The sequence below is a fragment of the Trichechus manatus genome, unplaced genomic scaffold (assembly GCF_000243295.1).
Source record: "Trichechus manatus latirostris isolate Lorelei unplaced genomic scaffold, TriManLat1.0 scaffold00059, whole genome shotgun sequence".
In the NCBI taxonomy this organism is placed as follows: Eukaryota; Metazoa; Chordata; class Mammalia; order Sirenia; family Trichechidae; genus Trichechus; species Trichechus manatus.
The window spans coordinates 8,663,743-8,673,052 of record NW_004443995.1 but is presented as its reverse complement, the minus strand read 5'-3'; positions in this window follow the sequence as shown (position 1 = coordinate 8,673,052).

Genomic DNA, 9,310 nt, shown 5'->3' with positions numbered 1-9,310 from the left:
TTTTTTTTTTTTTGGTGTAGTGACTCTGTGTATTCCTTCTATCTTCTTTTGATGCTTCCTGGGCCATTTAATATTTTCTCCATAGAATCCTTCAATATTGCAACTGGAGGCTTGCATTTTTTCTTCAGTTCTTTCAGCTTGAGAAATGCCAAGTGTGTTCTTCCCTTTTGATTTTCTAACTCCAGGTCTTCGCACCTTTCATTATAACTTTGTCTTCTCAAGATGCCCTTTGAAATCGTCTGTTCAGCTCTTTAACTTCATCATTTCTTCGGTTTGCTTTAGCTACTTGATGTTCACGGACAAGTTTCAGAGTCTCTTCTGACATCCATTTTGGTCTGTTCTTTCTTTCCTGTCTTTTTAATGACTTCTTGCTTTCTTTATGTATAATGTCCTTGATGCCATTCCACAACTGGTCTGGTCTTTGGGCATTAGTGTTCAACACATCAAATCTATTCTTGAGATGGTCTCTCAATTCAGGTGGGATATACTCAAGGTCATCCTTTGGCTCTTGTGGACTTGTTCTAATTTTCTTCAGCAAAAAAAAGGAAAAAGCCTTTCTAGAGAATACTACCTGAGTTCAGACTCATATCTCAATAAATACACCCCTGCCCAATCTGTTAATGTATTTGTACAGTAAGATCACATGTATCATCCCTGATTTAATCAGGGCCACATGCCTTATCTTATCTAGATTGTAATCACTTGAAGGGCAGCAACCATGTAAGCTCTGTAAATGCCACCTCAAGTTTCCTTTACTTTTGCCCACCCTGAAAATCGTCAGCCACTTTTCCCCCTATGTCATACTATCAAGTAATCATTCTGCAAATTCTTCTGGTCACTTTATCACCTTATTTCTGTTTATCATACTTCTCAGAGCCATCTATAAACTTGAAAAAATATCTCCCTACATTCCTAATAGTTTATACAACTGCTAAACAAAATTTATTGTCCTAGGGAAAATTCCTGGGTGAAAAACTGTTTATTTGTCCAATCTGAGACACCATATTAATTTTAACATTAGAAAGGATAATCCCAAAATGATGCATGCAAGCATGCAAGCATGCATTATATTCTGTCTTTGTTACACAAAGTTTTTGGAAGCAACTAAATTGTTACTTAATATTGAATCAGTTTTTAGTAATCATTTCTAATGTGTAGTCTGCTTTTGCTTTATAAAGAAATTCTGCTATGATAAAATGTACAAAATAAAGAAAAGTTGAAATAAGAAAAAATATCACAGAATCCAACCAACAAAGTTAAGCAGTGTTATTTTAATACATTTCTTTCTACTCTTGTCATGTAGCCATGGTATGAATGAAAAAAAAGAAATATCCAGATTTATTTTTACATTTTTTAAACTGGTTGCAAATGGTGCCTTTCCTCCTGGTAGGTTACTTGCAGACATTCTACCTTTTTACTATGGCTCCCACTCAGATCTGCTTCTGCTTTATAGCAAATTTGGGTCATCACTCTAGACTTTGTGCTTTGAGAAGATCCATATTGCAATGGTGAACAAATTACTAAACCTCTGGACAATAAATGGAAAAGAAGAAAAAGATGTCTAATTTCAAAAAAAAAAGAAGAAAAACCAAACCTGTTGCCGTTGAGTCAATTCCAACTCATAGTGACTCTGTAAGACAGAGTAGAACCGCTCCATAGGGCTTCCAAGGAGCGGCTGGTGGATTCAAACCGCTGATCTTTTGGTTAGAAGCCAAGCTCTTAACCACTGCACCACCACGGCCCGCCCCATCTAATCTCAAAGGGAGATTAAAATTAGTTTAGACATAACTGTAGTTACATTCAAAGGTGTACTTTTAATGTGCTAGAGATGGCAGGGGAGACATGCCTTGGATTTCCTCTGAGTTAACTTCTTTATTCATACCTCAGTCCTTTAGCTTCAGGTTTTTCATTTTGGGAAACACAGTCTTCTTTTCCCTTAAAGGTACACTTGATGTTGATTTTGATCAGATTCACTTGAATTAATTTTGGAGAATGTTTGCATAGTTGTTATTGTTAGTTGCCATCATTTCTGACTCATGGTGACCCCAGGTGTTTCAGAGTAGAACTGTACTCCATAGGGTTTGCAAGGCTGTGATCTTTTGGAAGCAGAGCACCAGGCCTGTCTTCTGAGGTGCCTAGGGATGGGTTTAAACTGTCAACCTTTCAGCTAGTAGTCGACTGCTTAACCATTTGTGCCACCCAGGGACCTTGCTTTTATATACCAAAAAAACCCAAACTCATTGCTGTCAAGTCAATTCCAACTCATAGTGACCCTGTAGGACAGAGTAGAACTGCCCTGTAGGGTTTTCAAGGAGCAGCGGGCAGATTCCAGCTGCCAACATTTAGGCTGGCAGTCGAGCTCTTAACCACTAGCGGCAAATATAATACTACTTCTCCTTGTTCCTATGTGTCTCTATGTATGGGCTTGATTCGATCGATTTATGATTCCATTAGTTTATACTCATCATCTGCACTCCCCAGAACTTTCTCTAGAGAAGTTCACATAGATGAAACATGTGATCACTGGCTATCCATCAGGTCTCAGGCCCCGTGGCCATCTCTGGCAAGTTACATATCAGGGTCACTCACAATATCCCTGAAAAACCTGCAATTTATTTGCATCTAATTTATCAATCAATCTAGCACATTTGTCTGCATTTTCTGATACTAGAGCTATAATTACTAGCTCACGTGGTAGATGGTTTGCAAAGAAGGTGAATTCGTTTCCTAGTGCTGCCATAACAAAGAACCACAAACAAGGTGACTTAAAACAACACACATTTTTTTTGTCTCATAGTTCTGGAGATACCAGCAGGGCCATGCTCTCTCTGAAGGCTCTAGGAGAAGATCCTTCTTTTCCTGGTACTAGCTTCTGCTGGTTGCTGGAACTCCTTAGTGTTTCTTGTCTTATAGACTCATCGCTCCAAAATCTTTCTTACTCTTCACATGCCATCCTCCTTGTGTGTCTGTGTCTCCTCTTCTTTTATATGGACAACACTCAGGTTGAATAAGGACCCACCCTATTCCAGCCTGACCTTAGGTTCATTAACTGGTAACATCTTTAAAGATTCTATTTCCAAACAAGCTCAGGGAGTTAGGACTTCAATGTTGAAGGCTTTTTGGGGCACAATGTAATTCATAATAGAGGGTCACAATTTTTCTTATCATTCTTGTAGTTAACACACCTCTCTAGGATGTGACTTGGCTTCTTCTTCCGTCAAGATGTGGAGTTTATTTCTCTACCTCTTGAATTTGGGCATGGTATGTGACTTGCTGTGGCCAATAGGACATTAGCAAATATTATGCAAACAGAAGCTTTAAAGGTGGCTGCCCAATGGGGCTTGCTCACTTTTCCTGTGTTTGGAAATCTGTTGCTATGTGATCAAGCTGAGTCAGCCTCCTTGAAAATGAGAGACAACCTCAAGAGAGGCCCACCGCTCCAGGCTTCTAGGGCCCAGAAGTCTGAGTGAGGCCATGCTAGACTAGCCAGCCCTCAGCTGAGCCCTCCAGACAAGTAGAACTTTCCTGTCAATCCACAGAATCATGGTAGAAAAATATAAATGCTTGCTTGTTTGTTTTTTTCCCATCAATTTTTTTTATGAGGGTAGTTATTGCAGTAAAATTTCACTGACAGAGAAATTGGTACCACAAGTGTAGCAAAATGTAAAACAGGTAGCATTGGCTTTGAGATCAAACAGCAAACAGAGACTGAAAAAAGCAGTGAGGAAAATGTTAGCAAAACTAGAAACCAAAAAAAAGGCAAACAAGCTGTTAAATGGAGGCTGGGAAAATGATGGGGAAACAACAATAGCAGACTAGAAACCTGGTGACCCATGTTATATAGCTGCAACACAGTGGACACACGGTCACCTAAATAAAAAATGTACCCAATAAACTTGTAGATATGGCTAAGGAGATCGTGTGGAAAAATGGTGGAAGTTATCAGTCGGCTTCACCTAGTTGTATCTGACATGTTACTACTAGAGAAAGATATGCGCTAAAGAGAAAATTTTTCATTTGGCAAGCAGAATTTACAGAAATACAAGTCAGTCAGATTTACTGGGTTGAAAATAACAACTGTTTCTCATCTCTAGTTTCTACAGCCAGTAAGAGTCTCAGAGTAAATAGTTTCAGGGTAAAGGGCAAATTAAGGATATGGCTGACCCTTTTTTAACGTCTTCTGAAAGGCTTAAGGTGGTGCCTAGCAGACTTTTCAGCTAGACAAAAAAGCTTTTAATAATTTTAAGGGTATTGTCTCAGATTACAGCCCTGGTGGCACAGTGGTTAAGAGCTATGGCTGCTACCCAAATCCACCAGTCACTCCTTGGAAACCCTATGGGGCAGTTCTACTCTGTCCTATAGGGTCACTATGAGTCAGAATTGGCTCAACAGCCACAGGTCTGGTTTTTTTTTTGGGTTTTGTCCCAGATCAGCCTAACATGCACCCTGATCTAGAAAGAGGCCTGTTTCAAAAACAAATTGTGGATGTAGCTTTTGAGGCATGACATGGACTTGAATCTGCTTTGTAGAGAACTCATGAGGCTTTTTGAAAGAACAGTCAGCTTTTGCTAAAAGCGACTGAACAGTGCAAACAAAAGGAGGCCTTGGAGCCCCAAATTTTTATGGGTAGGACACAGGTTCTAAAAGGTTATAGCTAAGAGCAGCACAGAACAGGGGACAAGGGAATCATTCGGAGGGATTAGAACTGGGCCCTAATCAAGGATCATTCCTCGCTCCAGGAGTAGAGATCTTTGTTAATATTTGCCGCTGGATTTCAGAATAGTTAACAAACCAGTAATTGCTATGTACTTCTATTCTTCCTGTTTTGAATGGGAGTGTCTATTGCTGCTACCTGTCCGCTCTCACTAGTATCTATCAGATGTGTGTGTGAAGGGGATGTGTTTTTTGTGCATAGGTCACAGGAGTAAGAGGAGCCACACTTGAGGAGCTGCATCTGCGGACACTCATCTGTATTTGGAACTAATTCAATGAAACGATCTTGTGCTTCAAGCCTAATACCATAATGGCATGTGACTTTTGGAGGAGGGAGAGAATATATTTTGCATATAGGGGGAATGTTTATTTTATGGCCAGAGGGAAGACTGTCAAGGATTGTTTGCAAAACTGTCCACAATGATTCCTCCTATCCTTTTATACTTTAATAATGTGATGCCCATTTTTCAATCAAGAGGTAGAATTTAATTCTTCATGTCTAGAATCTGGGCTGAGCCACATGGCTTTCTTTGGCCAATGCAATGTGATGAAATACGACACAAGCCAAGGCTTGAAAAGTGCTTGTACATTGGGACTTGCTCCATTTTCCTAAACTTATTATTTTTAAACAAGGATATAAACAGGCCTGAACTGACCTACTGAAGACACCACATGGAGAAAGAACCAAAATGTCCTAGATGACAACCTCACAACTGCCAGACACATTTGTGAGGCTGTCCTAACCATCCATTTCCAGTAGAGCCACCAGCTGACTGCAGCCACATGAGTGAGGGCCAGGTAAGACCAGCAGAACTGTACAGCTGATCCCAGCCCACATTGTACATCCATGGAATCATAAACTAATAAGCAATTGCTGTTTTAAGCCACTATGTATTGGAGAGTTTTGTTATGCAGCAAAGGCTAACTGATACAGATTCTCTGTTTAAAATACAATTTAAAGTGGGAGAGCTCCATAAAATGATTTGTTTCATTGAACACTATGCCAGGCAATTCCTTTTGTTGTTCTATTACTGCCTTCATGTCCTTGAGTACAACTTTTTCATCAACCTCAAGTAGTTTCATTAGTACTCTGCATGTTTTCCTTTCTTTATTTGAAAAATTTAGTATTTGATTTTGGATTTCCTTGCAAGGTGCCTTAGCAAATAAGCAGTTTTTTGACCTGTTTAATTATTAGTTTGCATTTGACCTGTTGCATTTTACAGAATTCCCATCCTTCTTCCTCGAAAATTATTTTCCCTCCTAAAAAGATTCCCTTTTTCCTCCCTGTAACAGCCTTCCTTCCTTTGCCATTTAGCTATTTAATGTTTATTTTTAAAGTCCTGGTCTTTTTGGGCTTAGTAGGACCTTTTCCCTGAGTTTCCAGTAAGGTGTTTTTAAGCAGTCTCCAGACTTCTTCACGGTTATTTACTTTTAAAGCTATTTTTTTCCTAATAAAAGACCATATTTTCTCATAGTTCCCTTTTCTAAAATAGAAAAACTTCATGACGAATATTTTTGGTTTTCCTTTCTTGCCAGAATGTTGAACTTAATCATACTGTAATCGCTGTTAAACAGGCATTCCTTGAGGGACAAACATTCCCCTTAAGAACATCCCTACAGATGAGTAAAGCCATCACTGCTCCTCTTCTGATATGGCTGAAAACCACAGCTTGTCTGTCTTACCAACAGAGTATCTTTGAGATATTGGGAAGATTTAGATGGAAATGAGGTAGAGGGGGATATGGTTGTTATTTTGTTTTCCTTTGGCCCTTTTCTGATTAATTAGCTCTCTCTCTGATGATGGAGTTCCTGGGTGATGTAAATGGTTAATGCACTCGGCTGCTAACCTAAAGGTTGGAACATCAAATCCACCCAAAGGCACCTTGGAAGAAAGTCCTGGTGATACACTTCAGAAAAATCAACCATCAAAAACCCTATGGAGCACAGTTCTATTCTAATATACATGGGTCACCATGAGTTGGAGTCAACTTATCAGCAACTGGTTTGGTTTCTCTCTGAGGATATACTGTACAGCATTTATACTACACTTATTTGTAAAACCAACTTATCTTCTATACTAGACTTGACCTTAGAGAGCAGGGCCAATACTTCAGTCATCTTTGTATCTCTTAGAGTAAACCCAGCACATAGGAGATACATAGTAAATCTTTGAATAAATGAAAAATAAATGAAAAAAGTGATGCACTAATCCAAACTCTGAGCTGGATTAAAAACTCCTTTGGTGGGAAAGAGGGAAGGTTGCACCAGATAAGCAGGCCCTTCTGAATGAACTGTTCATCTCTTTATGGACTGTTTATTCTTGCTGTCCTACCTTACTATGTCTCTCTTAAAAGAAAGAGACAGGGTTAAATAAATAGAAGCTTGATTGCAACAAGTAACACCCTTTCTTCCCACCTCAACTCTTACGTACTACAGAGCTATCATGTGCCATCTCTCAAAAGGAGTTTGGATCTGCTACACTTGGTTCTTTTGCTGATATCTCTAAAAAAAAGAGAAAGATTCTGAAAGATGGCAGGGCATATTTCCTGAATCACCCATTAAAATAAATAAACCAACCAGTGTAGCAAAACCAAAGATCCATAGGCATTTGAGAAAAGACAATCCCATGAACCTACAAATAAAAATGAATGGGGACAAACTATCAACAATTACAAGAGCTGGTATCCATATCTTTGTGGGGAGAATGACAGGGAAGGTAACTGGGACTCTGTTAGTCCTAGGAATAAGTGAACAGTGGGCTAATCTGATAACAGCAGTCCAAAAACTATGAGCGGTTTCTGCAGGATTCAATTCATAGTTGAGTAAAATGGGATTGCATTACTAGAAATTATAATGGTGCTGGAGGAGTCTGGGCTCTATCAACTCTTAAAACTATCAAAACTAAGCTGTCCTCAAGACAAGGCTCTGCACTGAAGAGAAACTGCTGCGAGTAGAATCTAAATTGAGCAGGATGGAAACAGCAGGTTCAAAGGATTAGATGGTACAAATAAAGATGAGAGAAGGCAGCAAAGGAGGCAGATCTCAGAAAGTACAGGAGCATATTGTTGTTTTTGAAAACAACAGAAGAGGATGTTCCAGGGTGATGAAGCTACAAAACTTCATCAGTACACACCTCCCTCCTACAAATATAAAAAAGCTTATTTACTTAAGGGGGTTATGGTCATATCCCATATAGTGTTATTATTAAAAAGAAGGGAATACGAGAATAATGTTGCTACAGAAAATGAAAGCATGAAAAAAATGACATCTTCACAAAACATTTAAAATCTCTATGCTAATTGTGATAGATATAATAATGGTCCCTCAAGGATGTCCTTGTTCTAATCTCCAGAACCTGTTAATATGTATGGTTACATGACCAAAGGGGTATAAGTTTACAGATGGAATTAAGATTGCTAATCATGTGACCCTAAAGTAGGGAGATTATCCTGGATTATCAGGGTGGACAAAATGCAATCACAAGAGTCTTTATAAGTGGAAGACGCAGGCAGACGAGGGAAAACCAGAGAGATGGCAACGTGAAAAGAGCTTGGTCTGACATTCTGGCTTTGAAGATGGAAGAGTGGACCCATGGACCAAGGAATGTGGGAAACCTCTAGAAGCCAGAAAAGGCAAGAAAATAGATTTTCCCCCACATCCTACAAACGGTACACACAGTCCTGTCAGAATCTTAATTTTTGCTCAGTGAGACCAATTTCAGACTTTTGACTCCAGAACTATAAATAAATTTGTGATGTTTTAGCTATTAAGTTCCTGGTAATTTGTTACAGAAGCAATAGGAAACTAATACACTAATTTTTCAAAATTAAGTAATTAAAGAAATGACAGAAGCTATGAAAGAATAAAATAAATAAATTTTTTTTAAATAGATATGAGGTAATTGGAGAAAAGCAAAATTTGAAAAAAAAGAAATCATAGAACTCAGAAAAGAATGAAAAAAAAGAAGTGATTTCAGAAACAACTTAGAAGTAGAAAGGATACAAGAATGAATAAGACTACTGCTAATGCCTTACTAGAAATAAAAGATGGAAAAGAGCAAGAATATAAAAAATTTAAAGTAATTATGAAAGAAATTGAAAACAATCCAAAAGAAAGGGATACAGAATTTTGTAGAGAAGATCCAACATATATATGATAGGAGTTCTTATATTAAAAACCAAAACAAGGGAAAGAATACAATCTAAAAATTATAAATTAAAAAAAAAAGTTCTTGGAATAAAAGATGAATTGAAACTTATTAAAACATACACCCTGTACCTGGGTGAATATACCCAGAAAAGCAAACATTGAAGAATAGTGAAGTAAAAGCACTGGTTTTTTAATTTTTTTATTTAGTTTTTAAAATTTTTTTATTGTACTTTAGATGAAGGTTTACAAAACAAATAGTTTCTCATTAAACAGTCAGTACACATATCATTTTAAGACATTGGTTAACAATCCCACGGCAGTGTCAACACTTTCCCCTCTCGACCTTTGACGACCTTTTTTTTTATTTGGTGAAAATACACATAGCCAAAGTTACACCATTTCAAGGGTTTCTACATGTACAATTCAGTCACATCAATTATACTCTTCC